The 20,524-nt window shown below is 44.3% G+C and overlaps 1 non-coding gene across 1 annotated transcript; it reads right to left on the bottom strand.

Moving 5' to 3' along the window:
- Nucleotides 1–4,227: 4,227 nt before the first annotated feature.
- Trnaw-cca (transfer RNA tryptophan (anticodon CCA)) lies at nucleotides 4,228–4,302 on the bottom strand. Its single transcript has one exon. It is a non-coding gene; the product is annotated as a tRNA-Trp (tRNA).
- Nucleotides 4,303–20,524: the final 16,222 nt, after the last annotated feature.

Below are 20,524 nucleotides of genomic sequence, written 5' to 3'. Positions count from 1 at the left end.
AATGTCTCAAACAGTCTACGCTTTCATCGTTCCCTGGAAGACCAGTAGTAGTTTCCGATGCACATCTAAAGGCATTATGTAATCTGTGGACGATCAGAGTGTAGTTGAAACACAGAAATTGCATCGGGATTGAATACAACAGTCACCATGCGCACTTTCCTCCATGGTATAATGTCTCAAACAGTCTACGATTTGATCGTTCCCTGGAAGACCAGTAGAAGATTCCGATGCACATCTGGAGGCATTCTGTAATCTGTAGACCTTCAAAGTGTTGATTAACACAGAAATTGCATCGCGATTTAATACAACAGTCACCATGCGCACTTTCCTCCATGGCAGTAATGTCTTAAACAGTCTACGTTTTGTTCGTTCCCTGGAAGACCAGTAGTTAATTCCGATGCACATCTGGTGGCATTTTGTAGTCTGTGGACTATCAGAGTGTTGTTAAAACACAGAAATTGCATCGGGATTGAATACAACAGTAACCATGCGCACTTTCTTCCATGGGAGTAATATCTCAAACAGACTACGCTTTGATCGTTCCCTGGAAGACCAGTAGTAGATTCCGATGCACATCTTGAGGCATTCTGTAATCTGTGGACTTTCAAAGTGTTGATGAAACACAGAAATTGCCTCTGGATTGAAGACAACAGTCACCATGCGCACTTTCCTCCATGGGTGTAATGTCTCAAACAGTCTACGCTTTGATCGTTCCGTGGAAGAACAGTAGTGGTTTCCGATGCACATCTGGATGCATTCTGTAATCTGTGGACTATCAGAGTGTTGATGAAACACAGAAATTGCATCGGGATTGAATACATCAGTCACCATGCGCACTTTCATCCATGTGAGTTATGTCTCAAACTGTCATCGATTTGATCGTTCCCTGAAGACCAGTAGTAGTTTCCGATGCACATCTGGAGGCATTCTGTAATCTGTGGTCTATCCGGATGTTGATGAAACACAGAAGTAACATCGGCTTACAATACAACAGTCACCATGCGCACTTTCCTCCATGGGAGTAATGTCTCAAACAGTCTACGCCTTGATTGTTCCCCGGAAGAAAAGTAGTAGTTTCCGATGCACATCTGAAGGCATTCTGTAATCTGTGGACTATCAGAGTGTTGTTGAAACACAGAAATTGCATCGGGATTGAATACAACAGTCACCATGCGCACTTTCCTCCATGGGAGTAATGTCTCAAACAGTCTACGGTTTGATCGTTCCCTGAAGACCAGTAGTAGTTTCCGATGCACATCTGGAGGCATTCTGTAATCTGTGGACTATCAGAATGTTGTTGAAACACAGAAATTGCATCGGGATTGAATACAACAGTCACCATCCGCACTTTCCTCCATGGGAGTAATGTCTCAAACAGTCTACGCTTTGATCGTTCCCTGGAAGACCAGTAGTAGTTTCGATTCATATCTGCAAGCATTCTGTAATCTGTGAACCTTCAAAGTGTTGATGAAACACAGAAATTACAGCAGGATTGAATACAACAGTCACCATGCGCACTCTCCTCCATGGGAGTAATGTCTCAAACAGTCTATGCTTTGATCGTTCCATGGAAGACCAGTAGTAGTTTCCGACGCACATCTGGAGGCATTCTGTAATCTATGGACTATCAGAGTGTAGATGAAAGACAGAAATTGCATCGGGATTAAATACAATAGGCACCATGCGGACTTTCCTCCATGGCGGTAATGTCTCAAACAGTCTACGCTTTGATCGTTCCCTGGAAGACCAGTGGTAGCTTCAATGTACATCTGGAGGCATTCTGTAATCTGTGGACCTTCAATGTGTTGATGAAACACATAAATTGCATCGGGATTGAATACAACAGGCATCATGCGTACATTTCTCCATTGGAGTAATGTCTCAAACGGTCTACGCATTGATCGTTCCCTCAAGACCAGTAGTAGTTTCCGATGCACATCTGGAGGCATTCTGTAACCTGTGGACTATCCGAGTGTTAATGAAACACAGAAATGGCATCGGGATTGAATACAACAGTCAGCATGACCACTTTCCTCCATGGGAGTAATGTCTCAAACAGTCTACGTTTGATCGTTCCCTGGAAGACCAGTAGTAGTTTCCGATGCACATCTGGAGGCATTCTGTAATCTGTATTCTATCAGAGTGTTGTTGAAACACAGAAATTGCATCGGGATTGAATACAACAAGTCACCATGCGGTCTTTCCTTCATGGGAGTAATGTCACAAACAGTCTACGCTTTGATCGGTCCCTGCAAGACCAGTAGTAGTTTCCGATGCACATCTGGAGGCATTCTGCAATCTGTGGACTATCGGAGTGTTGTTGAAACACAGATATTGCATCGGGATTGAATACAACAGTCACCATCCGCACTTTCCACCATGGGAATAACGTCACAAACAGTCTACGCTTTCATCGTTCCCTGGAAGACCAGTAGTAGTTTCGATTTACAACTGGAGGCATTCTGTAATCTGTGGACCTTCAAAGTGTTGATGAAACACAGAAATTGCATCGGGATTGAATACAACAGTCACCATGCACACTTTCCTCCATGGGATAATGTCTGAAACAGTCTAAGATTTGATCGTTCCCTGGAAGACCAGTAGAAGATTCCGATGCACATCTGGAGGCATTCCGTAATCTGTGGACCTTTAAAGTGTTGATGAAACATAGAAATTGCATCGGGATTTAATACAACAGTCACCATGCGCACTTTCCTCCATGGGAGTAATGTCTCAAACAGTCTACGCATTGATCGTTCACAGGAAGACCAGTAGCAGTTTCCGATGCACATCTGGAGGCAATCTGTAATCTGTGGACTATCAGAGTGTTGATGTGTTGATGAAACACAGATATTACATCGGGATTGAATACAACAGTCACCATGCGCACTTTCCTCCATGGGAGTAATGTCTCAAGCTGTCATCGATTTGATCGTTCCGTGAAGACCAGTAGTAGTTTCCGATGCACATCTGGAGGCATTCTGTAATCAGTGGTCCATCCGAGTGTTGATGAAGCACATAAATAGCATCGGCTTTGAATACAACAGTCACCATGCGCACTTTCCTCCATGGGAGTAATGTCTCAAACAGTCTACGCTATGATCGTTCCCTGGAAGACCAGTAGTAATTTCCGATGCACATCTGGAGAAATTCTGTAATCTGTGGATTATCAGAGTGTTGTTGAAACACAGAAATTGCATCGGGATTGAATACAACAGTCACCATGGGCACTTTCCTCCATCGGAGTAATGTCTCAAACAGTCTACGGTTTGATCGTTCCCTGGAAGACCAGTAGAATATTACGATGCACATCTGGAGGCATTCTGTTATCTGTGGACCTTCAAAGTGTTGATGAAACACAGAAATTGCATCGGGATTGAATTCAACCGTCACCATTCGCACTTTCCTCCATGGGAGTAATGTCTGAAACAGTCTACGCTTTGATCGTTACCTGGAAGACCAGTAGTAGTTTCCGATGCACGTCTGGTGGCATTCTGTAAACTGTGGACTATCAGAGTGTTGATGAAACACAGAAATTGCATGGGGATTGAATACAACAGTCACCATGCGCACTTTCCTCCATGGGATAATGTCTTAAACAGTCTACGATTTGATCGTTCCCTGGAAGACCAGTAGAAGATTCCGATGCACATCTGAAGGCATTCTGTAATCTGTGGACTATCAGAGTGTAGTTGAAACACAGAAATTGCATCGGGATTGAATACAACAGTCACCATGCGCACTTTCCTCCATGGGAGTAATTTCTCAAACAGTCTACGGTTTGATCGTTCCGTGGAAGAACAGTAGTAGTTTCCGATGCACATCTGGAGGCATTCTGTAATCTGTGGACTATCAGAGTGTTGATGAAAACAGAAATTGCATGGGGATTGAATACAACAGTCACCATGCGCACTTTCCTCCATGGGATAATGTCTCAAACAGTCTACGATTTGATCGTTCCCTGGAAGACCAGTAGAAGATTCCGATGCACATCTGAAGGCATTCTGTAATCTGTGGACTATCAGAGTGTAGTTGAAACACAGAAATTGCATCGGGATTGAATACAACAGTCACCATGCGCACTTTCCTCCATGGGAGTAATTTCTCAAACAGTCAACGGTTTGATCGTTCGCTGAAGACCAGTAGTAGTTTCCAATGCACATCTGGAGGCATTCTGTAATATGTGGACTATCAGAGTGTTGAAACTTCCTGGCAGATTAAAACTGTGTGCCCGACCGAGACTCGAACTCGGGACCTTTGCCTTTGGCGGGCAAGTGCTCTACCAACTGAGCTACCGAAGCACGACTCACGCCCGGTACTCACAGCTTTACTTCTGCCAGTATCCGTCTCCTACCTTCCAAACTTTACAGAAGCTCTTCTGCGAAACATGCAGAACTAGCACTCCTGAAAGAAAGGATACTGTGGAGACATGGCTTAGCCACAGCCTGGGGGATGTTTCCAGAATGAGATTTTCACTCTGCAGCGGAGTGTGCGCTGATATGAAACTTCCTGGCAGATTAAAACTGTGTGCCCGACCGAGACTCGAACTCGGGACCTTTGCCTTTCGCGGGCAAGTGCTCTACCAACTGAGCTACCGAAGCACACTCCGCTGCAGAGTGAAAATCTCATTCTGGAAACATCCCCCAGGCTGTGGCTAAGCCATGTCTCCACAGTATCCTTTCTTTCAGGAGTGCTAGTTCTGCATGTTTCGCAGAAGAGCTTCTGTAAAGTTTGGAAGGTAGGAGACGGATACTGGCAGAAGTAAAGCTGTGAGTACCGGGCGTGAGTCGTGCTTCGGTAGCTCAGTTGGTAGAGCACTTGCCCGCGAAAGGCAAAGGTCCCGAGTTCGAGTCTCGGTCGGGCACACAGTTTTAATCTGCCAGGAAGTTTCATATCAGCGCACACTCCGCTGCAGAGTGAAAATCTCATTCTGGAAACATCCCCCAGGCTGTGGCTAAGCCATGTCTCCACAGTATCCTTTCTTTCAGGAGTGCTAGTTCTGCATGTTTCGCAGAAGAGCTTCTGTAAAGTTTGGAAGGTAGGAGACGGATACTGGCAGAAGTAAAGCTCTGAGTACCGGGCGTGAGTCGTGCTTCGGTAGCTCAGTTGGTAGAGCACTTGCCCGCGAAAGGCAAAGGTCCCGAGTTAGAGTCTCGGTCGGGCACACAGTTTTAATCTGCCAGGAAGTTTCATATCAGCGCACACTCCGCTGCAGAGTGAAAATCACATTCTATCAGAGTGTTGTTGAAACACAGAAATTGCATCGGGATTGAATACAACAGTCACCATCCGCACTTTCCTCCATTGGAGTAATGTCTCAAACAGTCTACGCTTTGATCGTTCCCTAGAAGACCAGTAGTAGTTTCGATTCATATCTGCAGGCATTCTGTAATCTGTGGACCTTCAAAGTGTTGATGAAACACAGAAATTGCATCGGGATTGAATACAACAGTCACCATGCGCACTTTCCTCCATGGGAGTAATGTCTTAAACAGTCTACGCTTTGATCATTACATGGAAGACCAGTAGTAGTTTCCGACGCACATCTGGAGGCATTCTGTAATCTATGGACAATCAGAGTGTAGATGAAAGACAGAAATTGCATCGGGATTGAATAAAATAGGCACCATGCGGACATTCCTCCATGGGAGTAATGTCTCAAACAGTCTACGTTTTGTTCGTTCTCTGGAAGACCAGTAGCTGTTTCCGATGCACATCTGGTGGCATTTTGTAGTCTATGGACTATCAGAGTGTTGTCGAAACACAGAAATTGCATCGGGATTGAATACAACAGTAACCATGCGCACTTTCTTCCATGGGAGTAATATCTCAAACAGACTACGCTTTGATCGTTCCCTGGAAGACCAGTAGTAGATTCCGATGCACATCTTGAGGCAATCTGTAATCTGTGGACTTTCAAAGTGTTGATGAAACACAGAAATTGCCTCGGGATTGAAGACAACAGTCACCATGCGCACTTTCCATGCGTACATTTCTATATTGGAGTAATGTCTCAAACAGTCTACGCTTTGATCGTTCCCTCAAGACCACTAGTAGTTTCCGATGCACATCTGGAGGCATTCTGTAATCTGTGGACTATCCGAGTGTTAATGAAACACAGAAATGGCATCGGGATTGAATACAACACTCAGCATGCGCACATTCCTCCATGGGAGTAATGTCTCAAACAGTCTACGTTTGATCATTCCCTGGAAGACCAGTAGTAGTTTCCGATGCACTTCTGGAGGCATTCTGTAATCTGTATTCTATCAGAGTGTTGTTGAAACACAGAAATTGCATCGGTATTGAATACAACAGTCACCATGCGGTCTTTCCTCCATGGGAGTAATGTCTCAAACAGTCTACGCTTTGATCGGTCCCTGCAAGACCAGTAGTAGTTTCTGATGCACATCTGGAGGCATTCTGCAATCTGTGGACTATCAGAGTGCTGTTGAAACACAGAAATTGCATCGGGATTGAATACAACAGTCATCATCCGCACTTTCCTCCATGGGAATAATGTCTCAAACAGTCTACGCTTTCATCGTTCCCTGGAAGACCAGTAGTAGTTTCCGATGCACATCTAAAGGCATTATGTAATCTGTGGACGATCAGAGTGTAGTTGAAACACAGAAATTGCATCGGGATTGAATACAACAGTCACCATGCGCACTTTCCTCCATGGTATAATGTCTCAAACAGTCTACGATTTGATCGTTCCCTGGAAGACCAGTAGAAGATTCCGATGCACATCTGGAGGCATTCTGTAATCTGTAGACCTTCAAAGTGTTGATTAACACAGAAATTGCATCGCGATTTAATACAACAGTCACCATGCGCACTTTCCTCCATGGCAGTAATGTCTTAAACAGTCTACGTTTTGTTCGTTCCCTGGAAGACCAGTAGTTAATTCCGATGCACATCTGGTGGCATTTTGTAGTCTGTGGACTATCAGAGTGTTGTTAAAACACAGAAATTGCATCGGGATTGAATACAACAGTAACCATGCGCACTTTCTTCCATGGGAGTAATATCTCAAACAGACTACGCTTTGATCGTTCCCTGGAAGACCAGTAGTAGATTCCGATGCACATCTTGAGGCATTCTGTAATCTGTGGACTTTCAAAGTGTTGATGAAACACAGAAATTGCCTCTGGATTGAAGACAACAGTCACCATGCGCACTTTCCTCCATGGGTGTAATGTCTCAAACAGTCTACGCTTTGATCGTTCCGTGGAAGAACAGTAGTGGTTTCCGATGCACATCTGGATGCATTCTGTAATCTGTGGACTATCAGAGTGTTGATGAAACACAGAAATTGCATCGGGATTGAATACATCAGTCACCATGCGCACTTTCATCCATGTGAGTTATGTCTCAAACTGTCATCGATTTGATCGTTCCCTGAAGACCAGTAGTAGTTTCCGATGCACATCTGGAGGCATTCTGTAATCTGTGGTCTATCCGGATGTTGATGAAACACAGAAGTAACATCGGCTTACAATACAACAGTCACCATGCGCACTTTCCTCCATGGGAGTAATGTCTCAAACAGTCTACGCCTTGATTGTTCCCCGGAAGAAAAGTAGTAGTTTCCGATGCACATCTGAAGGCATTCTGTAATCTGTGGACTATCAGAGTGTTGTTGAAACACAGAAATTGCATCGGGATTGAATACAACAGTCACCATGCGCACTTTCCTCCATGGGAGTAATGTCTCAAACAGTCTACGGTTTGATCGTTCCCTGAAGACCAGTAGTAGTTTCCGATGCACATCTGGAGGCATTCTGTAATCTGTGGACTATCAGAATGTTGTTGAAACACAGAAATTGCATCGGGATTGAATACAACAGTCACCATCCGCACTTTCCTCCATGGGAGTAATGTCTCAAACAGTCTACGCTTTGATCGTTCCCTGGAAGACCAGTAGTAGTTTCGATTCATATCTGCAAGCATTCTGTAATCTGTGAACCTTCAAAGTGTTGATGAAACACAGAAATTACAGCAGGATTGAATACAACAGTCACCATGCGCACTCTCCTCCATGGGAGTAATGTCTCAAACAGTCTATGCTTTGATCGTTCCATGGAAGACCAGTAGTAGTTTCCGACGCACATCTGGAGGCATTCTGTAATCTATGGACTATCAGAGTGTAGATGAAAGACAGAAATTGCATCGGGATTAAATACAATAGGCACCATGCGGACTTTCCTCCATGGCGGTAATGTCTCAAACAGTCTACGCTTTGATCGTTCCCTGGAAGACCAGTGGTAGCTTCAATGTACATCTGGAGGCATTCTGTAATCTGTGGACCTTCAATGTGTTGATGAAACACATAAATTGCATCGGGATTGAATACAACAGGCATCATGCGTACATTTCTCCATTGGAGTAATGTCTCAAACGGTCTACGCATTGATCGTTCCCTCAAGACCAGTAGTAGTTTCCGATGCACATCTGGAGGCATTCTGTAACCTGTGGACTATCCGAGTGTTAATGAAACACAGAAATGGCATCGGGATTGAATACAACAGTCAGCATGACCACTTTCCTCCATGGGAGTAATGTCTCAAACAGTCTACGTTTGATCGTTCCCTGGAAGACCAGTAGTAGTTTCCGATGCACATCTGAAGGCATTCTGTAATCTGTGGACTATCAGAGTGTTGTTGAAACACAGAAATTGCATCGGGATTGAATACAACAGTCACCATGCGCACTTTCCTCCATGGGAGTAATGTCTCAAACAGTCTACGGTTTGATCGTTCCCTGAAGACCAGTAGTAGTTTCCGATGCACATCTGGAGGCATTCTGTAATCTGTGGACTATCAGAATGTTGTTGAAACACAGAAATTGCATCGGGATTGAATACAACAGTCACCATCCGCACTTTCCTCCATGGGAGTAATGTCTCAAACAGTCTACGCTTTGATCGTTCCCTGGAAGACCAGTAGTAGTTTCGATTCATATCTGCAAGCATTCTGTAATCTGTGAACCTTCAAAGTGTTGATGAAACACAGAAATTACAGCAGGATTGAATACAACAGTCACCATGCGCACTCTCCTCCATGGGAGTAATGTCTCAAACAGTCTATGCTTTGATCGTTCCATGGAAGACCAGTAGTAGTTTCCGACGCACATCTGGAGGCATTCTGTAATCTATGGACTATCAGAGTGTAGATGAAAGACAGAAATTGCATCGGGATTAAATACAATAGGCACCATGCGGACTTTCCTCCATGGCGGTAATGTCTCAAACAGTCTACGCTTTGATCGTTCCCTGGAAGACCAGTGGTAGCTTCAATGTACATCTGGAGGCATTCTGTAATCTGTGGACCTTCAATGTGTTGATGAAACACATAAATTGCATCGGGATTGAATACAACAGGCATCATGCGTACATTTCTCCATTGGAGTAATGTCTCAAACGGTCTACGCATTGATCGTTCCCTCAAGACCAGTAGTAGTTTCCGATGCACATCTGGAGGCATTCTGTAACCTGTGGACTATCCGAGTGTTAATGAAACACAGAAATGGCATCGGGATTGAATACAACAGTCAGCATGACCACTTTCCTCCATGGGAGTAATGTCTCAAACAGTCTACGTTTGATCGTTCCCTGGAAGACCAGTAGTAGTTTCCGATGCACATCTGGAGGCATTCTGTAATCTGTATTCTATCAGAGTGTTGTTGAAACACAGAAATTGCATCGGGATTGAATACAACAAGTCACCATGCGGTCTTTCCTTCATGGGAGTAATGTCACAAACAGTCTACGCTTTGATCGGTCCCTGCAAGACCAGTAGTAGTTTCCGATGCACATCTGGAGGCATTCTGCAATCTGTGGACTATCGGAGTGTTGTTGAAACACAGATATTGCATCGGGATTGAATACAACAGTCACCATCCGCACTTTCCACCATGGGAATAACGTCACAAACAGTCTACGCTTTCATCGTTCCCTGGAAGACCAGTAGTAGTTTCGATTTACAACTGGAGGCATTCTGTAATCTGTGGACCTTCAAAGTGTTGATGAAACACAGAAATTGCATCGGGATTGAATACAACAGTCACCATGCACACTTTCCTCCATGGGATAATGTCTGAAACAGTCTAAGATTTGATCGTTCCCTGGAAGACCAGTAGAAGATTCCGATGCACATCTGGAGGCATTCCGTAATCTGTGGACCTTTAAAGTGTTGATGAAACATAGAAATTGCATCGGGATTTAATACAACAGTCACCATGCGCACTTTCCTCCATGGGAGTAATGTCTCAAACAGTCTACGCATTGATCGTTCACAGGAAGACCAGTAGCAGTTTCCGATGCACATCTGGAGGCAATCTGTAATCTGTGGACTATCAGAGTGTTGATGTGTTGATGAAACACAGATATTACATCGGGATTGAATACAACAGTCACCATACGCACTTTCCTCCACGGGAGTAATGTCTCAAACAGTCTACGCTTTGATCGTTCCCTGGAAGACCAGTAGTAGTTTCCGATGCACATGTGGTGGCATTCTGTAATCTGCGGAATATCAGAGTGTTGATGAAACTCAGAAATTGCCTCAGGTTTGAATACAACAGTCACCATGCGCACTTTCCTCCATGGGAGTAATGTCTCAAACAGTCTACGCTTTGATCGTTCCCAAGAAGACCAGTAGTAGTTTCCGATGCACATCTGGTGGAATTCTGTAATCTGTGGACTATCAGAGTGTTGATGAAACACAGCAATGGCGTGGGGATTGATAACAACAGTCACCATGCAAACTTTCCTGGAGGGGAGTAATGTCTCAAACAGTCTATGCTTTGATCGTTCCCTGGAAGACCAGTAGTAGTTTCCGAAGCACATCTGGAGACAATCTGAAATCTGTGGACTATCAGAGTGTTGATGAAACACAGAAATTGCATCGGGATTGAATACAACAGTCACCATCCGCACTTTCCTCCATGGGAGTAAGGTCTCAAACAGTCTGCGCTTTGATCGTTCCCTGAAGACCAGTAGTAGTTTCCGATGCACATCTGGAGGCAATCTGTAATTTGTGGACTATAAGAATGTTGATGACACACAGAAATTGCATCGGGATAGAATACAACAGCCACCATCCGCACTTTCCTCCATGGGAGTAACGTCTGAAACAGTCTACGCTTTGATCGTTCCCTGGAAGATCAGTAGAAGTTTCCGATGCACATCTATAGGCATTCTGTAATCTGTGGACCTTCAAAGTGTTGATGAAACACAGAAATTGCATCGGGATTGAATACAACAGTCACCATGCGCACTCTCCTCCATGGGAGTAATGTCTCAAACAGTCTACGCTTTGATCGTTCCCTGGAAGACCAGTAGTCGTTCCCGATGCACATCTGGAGGCATTCTGTAATCTGTAGTCTACCCGGGTGTTAATGAAACACAGAAATTGCATCGCGATTTAATACAACAGTCACCATGCGCACTTTCCTCCATGGGAGTAATGTCTCAAACAGTCTATGCTTTGATCGTTCCCTGGAAGACCAGTAGTAGTTTCCGAAGCACATCTGGAGACAATCTGGAATCTGTGGACTATCAGAGTGTTGATGAAACACAGAAATTGCAACAGTCACCATCCGCACATTCCGCCATGGGAGTAAAGTCTCAAACAGTCTGCGCTTTGATCGTTCCCTGAAGACCAGTAGTAGTTTCCGATGCACATCTGGAGGCAAACTGTAATTTGTGGACTATAAGAGTGTTGATGACACACAGAAATTGCATCGGGATTGAATACAACAGCCACCATCCGCACTTTCCTCCATGGGAGTAACGTCTGAAAGACTCTACGCTTTGGTCATTCCCTGGAAGACCAGTAGAAGTTTCCGATGCACATCCTTAGGCATTCTGTAATCTGTGGACCTTCAAAGTGTTGATGAAACACAGAAATTGCTTCGGGATTGAATACAAGAGTCACCATGCGCACTCTCCTCCATGGGAGTAAAGTCTCAAACAGTATATACTTCGATCGTTCCCAGGAAGACCAGTAGTAGTTTGCGATGCACATCTGGTATCATTCTGTAATCTGTTTACTTTCCGAGAGTTGATGAACTACAGAAATTGCATCGAGATTGAATACAACAGTCACCATGCGCACTTTCCTCCACGGGAGTAATGTCTCAAACAGACTACGCTTTGATCGTTCTCTGGAACGAGTAGTAGTTACCGATGCACAACTGGTGGCATTCTGTAATCTGTGGACTATCAGAGTGTTGATGAAACACAGGAATTGCATCGGGAATGAATACAACAGTCACCATGCGCACTTTCCTCCATGGGAGTAATGTCTAAAACAGTCTACGCTTTGATCGTTCCCTGGAAGACCAGTAGTAGTTTCCCATGCACATCTGGAGGCATTTTGTAATCTGTTTACTATCAGAGTGTTGTTGAAACACAGAAATTGCATCGGGATTGTATACAACAATCACCATGGGCACTTTCCTCCATGGTATAATGTCTCAAACAGTCTACGATTTGATCGTTCCCTGGAAGACCAGTAGTAGATTCCGATGCACATCTTGAGGCATTCTGTAATCTGTGGACTTTCAAAGTGTTGATGAAACACAGAAATTGCCTCTGGATTGAAGACAACAGTCACCATGCGCACTTTCCTCCATGGGTGTAATGTCTCAAACAGTCTACGCTTTGATCGTTCCGTGGAAGAACAGTAGTGGTTTCCGATGCACATCTGGATGCATTCTGTAATCTGTGGACTATCAGAGTGTTGATGAAACACAGAAATTGCATCGGGATTGAATACATCAGTCACCATGCGCACTTTCATCCATGTGAGTTATGTCTCAAACTGTCATCGATTTGATCGTTCCCTGAAGACCAGTAGTAGTTACCGATGCACATCTGGAGGCATTCTGTAATCTGTGGTCTATCCGGGTGTTGATGAAACACAGAAGTAACATCGGCTTACAATACAACAGTCACCATGCGCACTTTCCTCCATGGGAGTAATGTCTCAAACAGTCTACGCCTTGATTGTTCCCCGGAAGAAAAGTAGTAGTTTCCGATGCACATCTGAAGGCATTCTGTAATCTGTGGACTATCAGAGTGTTGTTGAAACACAGAAATTGCATCGGGATTGAATACAACAGTCACCATGCGCACTTTCCTCCATGGGAGTAATGTCTCAAACAGTCTACGGTTTGATCGTTCCCTGAAGACCAGTAGTAGTTTCCGATGCACATCTGGAGGCATTCTGTAATCTGTGGACTATCAGAATGTTGTTGAAACACAGAAATTGCATCGGGATTGAATACAACAGTCACCATCCGCATTTTCCTCCATGGGAGTTATGTCTCAAACAGTCTACGCTTTGATCGTTCCCTGGAAGACCAGTAGTAGTTTCGATTCATATCTGCAAGCATTCTGTAATCTGTGAACCTTCAAAGTGTTGATGAAACACAGAAATTACAGCAGGATTGAATACAACAGTCACCATGCGCACTTTCCTCCATGGGAGTAATGTCTCAAACAGTCTATGCTTTGATCGTTCCATGGAAGACCAGTAGTAGTTTCCGACGCACATCTGGAGGCATTCTGTAATCTATGGACTATCAGAGTGTAGATGAAAGACAGAAATTGCATCGGGATTAAATACAATAGGCACCATGCGGACTTTCCTCCATGGCGGTAATGTCTCAAACAGTCTACGCTTTGATCGTTCCCTGGAAGACCAGTGGTAGCTTCAATGCACATCTGGAGGCATTATGTAATCTGTGGACCTTCAATGTGTTGATGAAACACAGAAATTGCATCGGGATTGAATACAACAGGCATCATGCGTACATTTCTCCATTGGAGTAATGTCTCAAACGGTCTACGCATTGATCGTTCCCTCAAGACCAGTAGTAGTTTCCGATGCACATCTGGAGGCATTCTGTAACCTGTGGACTATCCGAGTGTTAATGAAACACAGAAATGGCATCGGGATTGAATACAACAGTCAGCATGACCACTTTCCTCCATGGGAGTAATGTCTCAAACAGTCTACGTTTGATCGTTCCCTGGAAGACCAGTAGTAGTTTCCGATGCACATCTGGAGGCATTCTGTAATCTGTGGACTATCAGAGTGTTGATGAAACACAGAAATTGCATCGGGATTAAATACAACAGTCACCATGCGTACTTTCCTCCATGGGAGTAATGTCTCAAACAGTCTACGCATTGATCGTTCCCAGGAAGACCAGTAGCAGTTTCCGATGCACATCTGGAGGCAATCTGTAATCTGTGGACTATCAGAGCGTTGATGTGTTGATGAAACACAGATATTACATCGGGATTGAATACAACAGTCACCATACGCACTTTCCTCCACGGGAGTAATGTCTCAAACAGTCTACGCTTTGATCGTTCCCTGGAAGACCAGTAGTAGTTTCCGATGCACATGTGGTGGCATTCTGTAATCTGCGGAATATCAGAGTGTTGATGAAACACAGAAATTGCCTCAGGTTTGAATACAACAGTCACCATGCGCACTTTCCTCCATGGGAGTAATGTCTCAAACAGTCTACGCTTTGATCGTTCCCAAGAAGACCAGTAGTAGTTTCCGATGCACATCTGGTGGCATTCTGTAATCTGTGGACTATCAGAGTGTTGATGAAACACAGAAATGGCGTGGGGATTGATAACAACAGTCACCATGCAAACTTTCCTGGAGGGGAGTAATGTCTCAAACAGTCTATGCTTTGATCGTTCCCTGGAAGACCAGTAGTAGTTTCCGAAGCACATCTGGAGACAATCTGGAATCTGCGGACTATCAGAGTGTTGATGAAACACAGAAATTGCATCGGGATTGAATACAACAGTCACCATCCGCACTTACCTCCATGGGAGTAAGGTCTCAAACAGTCTGCGCTTTGATCGTTCCCTGAAGACCAGTAGTAGTTTCCGATGCACATCTGGAGGCAATCTGTAAATTGTGGACTATAAGAGTGTTGATGACACACAGAAATTGCATCGGGATTGAATACAACAGCCACCATCCGCACTTTCCTCCATGGGAGTAACGTCTGAAACAGTCTACGCTTTGGTCGTTCCCTGGAAGATCAGTAGAAGTTTCCGATGCACATCTATAGGCATTCTGTAATCTGTGGACCTTCAAAGTGTTGATGAAACACAGAAATTGCATCGGGATTGAATACAACAGTCACCATGCGCACTCTCCTCCATGGGAGTAATGTCTCAAACAGTCTACGCTTTGATCGTTCCCTGGAAGACCAGTAGTCGTTCCCGATGCACATCTGGAGGCATTCTGTAATCTGTGGACTAACTGAGTGTTGATGAAACACAGAAATTGCATCGGGATTGAATACAACAGTAACCATGCGCACTTTCCTCCACGTGAGTAATGTCTCAAACAGTCTAGGCTTTGATCGTTCCCTGGAAGACCAGTAGTAGTTTCCGATACACATCTGGAGGCATTCTGTAATCTGTAGTCTATCCGGGTGTTAATGAAACACAGAAATTGCATCGACATTGAATACAACAGTCACCGTCCGCACTTTCCTCCATGGGAGTAATGTCTCAAACAGTCTATGGTTTGATCGTTCCCTGGAAGACCAGTTGTAGTTTCCGAAGCACATCTGGAGACAATCTGGAATCTGTGGACTATCAGAGTGTTGATGAAACATAGAAATTGCATCGGGATTGAATACAACAGTCACCATCCGCACATTCCTAAATGGGAGTAAAGTCTCAAACAGTCTGCGCTTTGATCGTTCCCTGAAGACCAGTAGTAGTTTCCGATGCACATCTGGAGGCAAACTGTAATTTGTGGACTATAAGAGTGTTGATGACACACAGAAATTGCATCGGGATTGAATACAACAGCCACCATCAGCACTTTCCTCCATGGGAGTAACGTCTGAAAGAGTCTACGCTTTGGTCATTCCCTGGAAGACCAGTAGAAGTTTCCGTTGCACATCTATAGGCATTCTGTAATCTGTGGACCTTCAAAGTGTTGATGAAACACAGAAATTGCTTCGGGATTGAATACAACAGTCACCATGCGCACTCTCCTCCATGGGAGTAAAGTCTCAAACAGTCTATACTTTGATCGTTCCCAGGAAGACCAGTAGTAGTTTGCGATGCACATCTGGTATCATTCTGTAATCTGTTTACTATCCGATAGTTGATGAACTACAGAAATTGCATCGAGATTGAATACAACAGTCACCATGCGCACTTTCCTCCACGGGAGTAATGTCTCAAACAGACTACGCTTTGATCGTTCCCTGGAAGGACAGTAATAGTTTCCGATGCACATCTGGTGGCATTCTGTAATCTGTGGACTATCAGAGTGTTGAGGAAACACAGAAATTGCATTGTGATTGAATACGACAGTCTCCATCCGCACTTTTCTCCATGGGTGAAATGTCGCAAACAGTCTACGCTTTGATCGTTCTCTGGAACGAGTAGTAGTTACCGATGCACATCTGGTGGCATTCTGTAATCTGTGGACTATCAGAGTGTTGATGAAACACAGGAATTGCATCGGGAATGAATACAACAGTCACCACGCGCACTTTCCTCCATGGGAGTAATGTCTAAAACAGTCTACGTTTTGATCGTTCCCTGGAAGACCAGTAGTAGTTTCCGATGCACATCTGGAGGCATTTTGTAATCTGTTTACTATCAGAGTGTTGTTGAAACACAGAAATTGCATCGGGATTGAATACAACATTCACCATGCGCACTTTCCTCCATGGGAGTAATGTCTCAAACAGTCTACATTTTGATCGTTCCCTGGAAGACCAGTAGTAGTTTCTGATGCATAACTGGGGGCATTCAGTAATCTGTGGACCGTCAGAGTGTTGTTGAAACGCAGAAATGCACATCTGTGGACTTTCAGAGTGTTGTTGAAACACAGAAATTGCATCGGGATTGAATACAACAGTCACCATGCGCACTTTCCTCCATGGGAGTAATGTCTCAAACAGTCTACGACTTGATCGTTCCCTGGAAGAAAAGTAGTAATTTCCGATGCACATCTGGAGGCATTCTGTAATCTGTGGACTATCAGAGTGTTGTTGAAATACAGAAATTGCATCGGGATTGAATACAATAAGCACCATGCGGACTTTACTCCATGGGGTAATGTCTCAAACAGTCTACGCTTTGATCGTTCCCTCAAGACCAGTAGTAGTTTCCGATTCACATCTGGAGGCATTCTGTAATCTGTGGACTATCCGAGTGTTAATGAAACACAGAAATGGCATCGGGATTGAATACAACAGTCAGCATGCGCACTTTCCTCCATGGGAGTAATGTCTCAAACAGTCTACGCCTTGATCGTTCCCTGGAAGAAAAGTAGTAGTTTCCGATGCACATCTGGAGGCATTCTGTAATCTGTGGACTATCAGAGTGTTGTTGAAATACAGAAATTGCATCGCGATTTAATACAACAGTCACCATGCGCACTTTCCTCCATTGGAGTAATGTCTCAAACAATCTACGTTTGATCTTCCCTAGAAGACCAGTAGTAGTTTCCGATGCACATCTGGAGGCATTCTGTAATCTGTATTCTATCAGAGTGTTGTTGGAACACAGAAATTGCATCGGGATTGAATACAACAGTCACCATGCGGTCTTTCCTCCATGGGAGTAATGTCTCAAACAGTCTACGCTTTGATCGGTTCCTGCAAGACCTGTAGTAGTTTCCGATGCACATCTGGAGGCATTCTGCAATCTGTGGACTATCAGAGTGTTGTTGAAACACAGAAATTGCATCGGGATTGAATACAACAGTCACCATCCGCCCTTTCCTCCACGGTAGTAATGTCTCAAACAGTCTACGCTTTGATCGTTCCCTGGAAGACCAGTAGTAGTTTCGATACATATCTGGAGGCATTCTGTAATCTGTGGACCTTGAAAGTATTGATGAAACACAGAAATTGCATCGGGATTGAATACAACAGTCACCATGCGCACTTTCCTCCATGGGAGTAGTGTCTCAAGCTGTCATCGATTTGATCGTTCCCTGAAGACCAGTAGTAGTTTGCGATGCACATCTGGAGGCATTCTGTAATCAGTGGTCCATCCGAGTGTTGATGAAGCACATAAATAGCATCGGCTTTGAATACAACAGTCACCATGCGCACTTTCCTCCATGGGAGTAATATCTCAAACAGTCTACGCTTTGATCGTTCCCTGGAAGACCAGTAGCAATTTCCGATGCACATCTGGAGGCATTCTGTAATCTGTGGATTATCAGAGTGTTGTTGAAACACAGAAATTGCATCGGGATTGAATACAACAGTCACTATATGCACTTTCCTCCATCGGAGTAATGTCTCAAACAGTCTACGGTTTGATCGTTCCCTGGAAGACCAGTAGAATATTCCGATGCACATCTGGAGGCATTCTGTTATCTGTGGACCTTCAAAGTGTTGATGAAACACAGAAATAGCATCGGGATTGAATACAACCGTCACCATTCGCACTTTCCTCCATGGGAGTAATGTCTGAAACAGTCTACGCTTTGATCGTTACCTGGAAGACCAGTAGTAGTTTCCGATGCACGTCTGGTGGCATTCTATAAACTGTGGACTATCAGATTGTTGACGAAACACAGAAATAGCATCGGGATTGAATACAACAGTCACCATCCGCACTTTCCGCCATGGGAGTAATGTCTCAAACAGTCTACGGTTTGATCGTTCCTTGGAGACCAGTAGATAATTCCGATGCACATCTGGAGGCATTCTGTTATCCGTGGACCTTCAAAGTGTTGATGAAACACAGAAATTGCATCGGGATTGAATACTACAGACACCATCCGCACTTTCCTCCATGGGAGTAATGTCTCAAACAGTTTACGCTTTGATCGTTCCCTGGAAGACCAGTAGTAGTTTCCGATGCACATCTGGAGGCATTCTGTAATCTGTGGACTATCAGAGTGTTGATGAAACACAGAAATTGCATGGGGATTGAATTCAACAGTCACCATGCGCACTTTCCTCCATGGGATAATGTCTCAAACAGTCTACGATTTGATCGTTCCCTGGAAGACCAGTAGAAGATTCCGATGCACATCTGAAGGCATTCTGTAATCTGTGGACTATCAGAGTGTTGTTGAAACACAGAAATTGCATCGGGATTGAATACAACAGTCACCATGCGCACTTTCCTCCATGGGAGTAATGTCTCAAACAGTCTACGCCTTGATTGTTCCCCGGAAGAAAAGTAGTAGTTTCCGATGCGCATCTGAAGGCATTCTGTAATCTGTGGACTATCAGAGTGTTGTTGAAACACAGAAATTGCATCGGGATTGAATACAACAGTCACCATGCGCACTTTCCTCCATGGGAGTAATGTCTCAAACAGTCTACGCTTTGATCGGTCCCTGCAAGACCTGTAGTAGTTTCCGATGCACAACTGGAGGCATTCTGCAATCTGTGGACTATCAGAGTGTTGTTGAAACACAGAAATTGCATCGGGATTGAATACAACAGTCACCATCCGCACTTTCCTCCATCGGAGTAATGTCTCAAACAGTCTACGGTTTGATCGTTCCCTGGAAGACCAGTAGAATATTCCGATGCACATCTGGAGGCATTCTGTTATCTGTGGACCTTCAAAGTGTTGATGAAACACAGAAATTGCATCGGGATTGAATACAACCGTCACCATTCGCACTTTCCTCCATGGGAGTAATGTCTGAAACAGTCTACGCTTTGATCGTTACCTGGAAGACAAGTAGTAGTTTCCGATGCACGTCTGGTGGCATTCTGTAAACTGTGGACTATCAGAGTGTTGATGAAACACAGAAATAGCATCGGGATTGAATACAACATTCACCATGGTCACTTTCCTCCATGGGAGTAATGTCTCAAACAGTCTACGGTTTGATCGTTCCCTGGAAGACCAGTGGTAGTTTCCGATGCACATCTGGAGGCATTCTGTAATCTGTGGACGGTCAGAGTGTTGTTGAAACTCAGAAATTGCATCGGGATTGAATACTACAGTCACCATGCGCACTTTCATCGATGGGAGTATTGTCTCAAACAGTTTACGCTTTGATCGTTCCCTGGAAGACCAGTAGTAGTTTCCGATGCACATCTGGAGGCATTCTGTAATCTGTGGACTATCAGAGTGTTGATGAAACTCAGAAATTGCATGGAGATTGAATACAACAGTCACCATGCGCACTTTCCTCCATGGGATAATGTCTCAAACAGTCTACGATTTGATCGTTCCCTGGAAGACCAGTAGAAGATTCCGATGCACATCTGAAGGCATTCTGTAATCTGTGGACTATCAGAGTGTTGTTGAAACACAGAAATTGCATCGGGATTGAATACAACAGTCAACATGCGCACTTTCCTCCATGGAAGTAATGTCTCAAACAGTCTACGGTTTGATCATTCCCTGAAGACCAGTAGTAGTTTCCGATGCACATCTGGAGGCATTCTGTAATCTGTGGACTATCAGAGTGTTGTTGAAACACAGAAATTGCATCGGGATTGAATACAACAGTCACCATGC

Source organism: Schistocerca gregaria, chromosome 3 (genome assembly GCF_023897955.1).
Source record: "Schistocerca gregaria isolate iqSchGreg1 chromosome 3, iqSchGreg1.2, whole genome shotgun sequence".
Taxonomy (NCBI): Eukaryota; Metazoa; Arthropoda; class Insecta; order Orthoptera; family Acrididae; genus Schistocerca; species Schistocerca gregaria.
The sequence above is the reverse complement of the archived record's forward strand: the minus strand, read 5'-3'. Positions and strand labels throughout refer to the sequence as shown.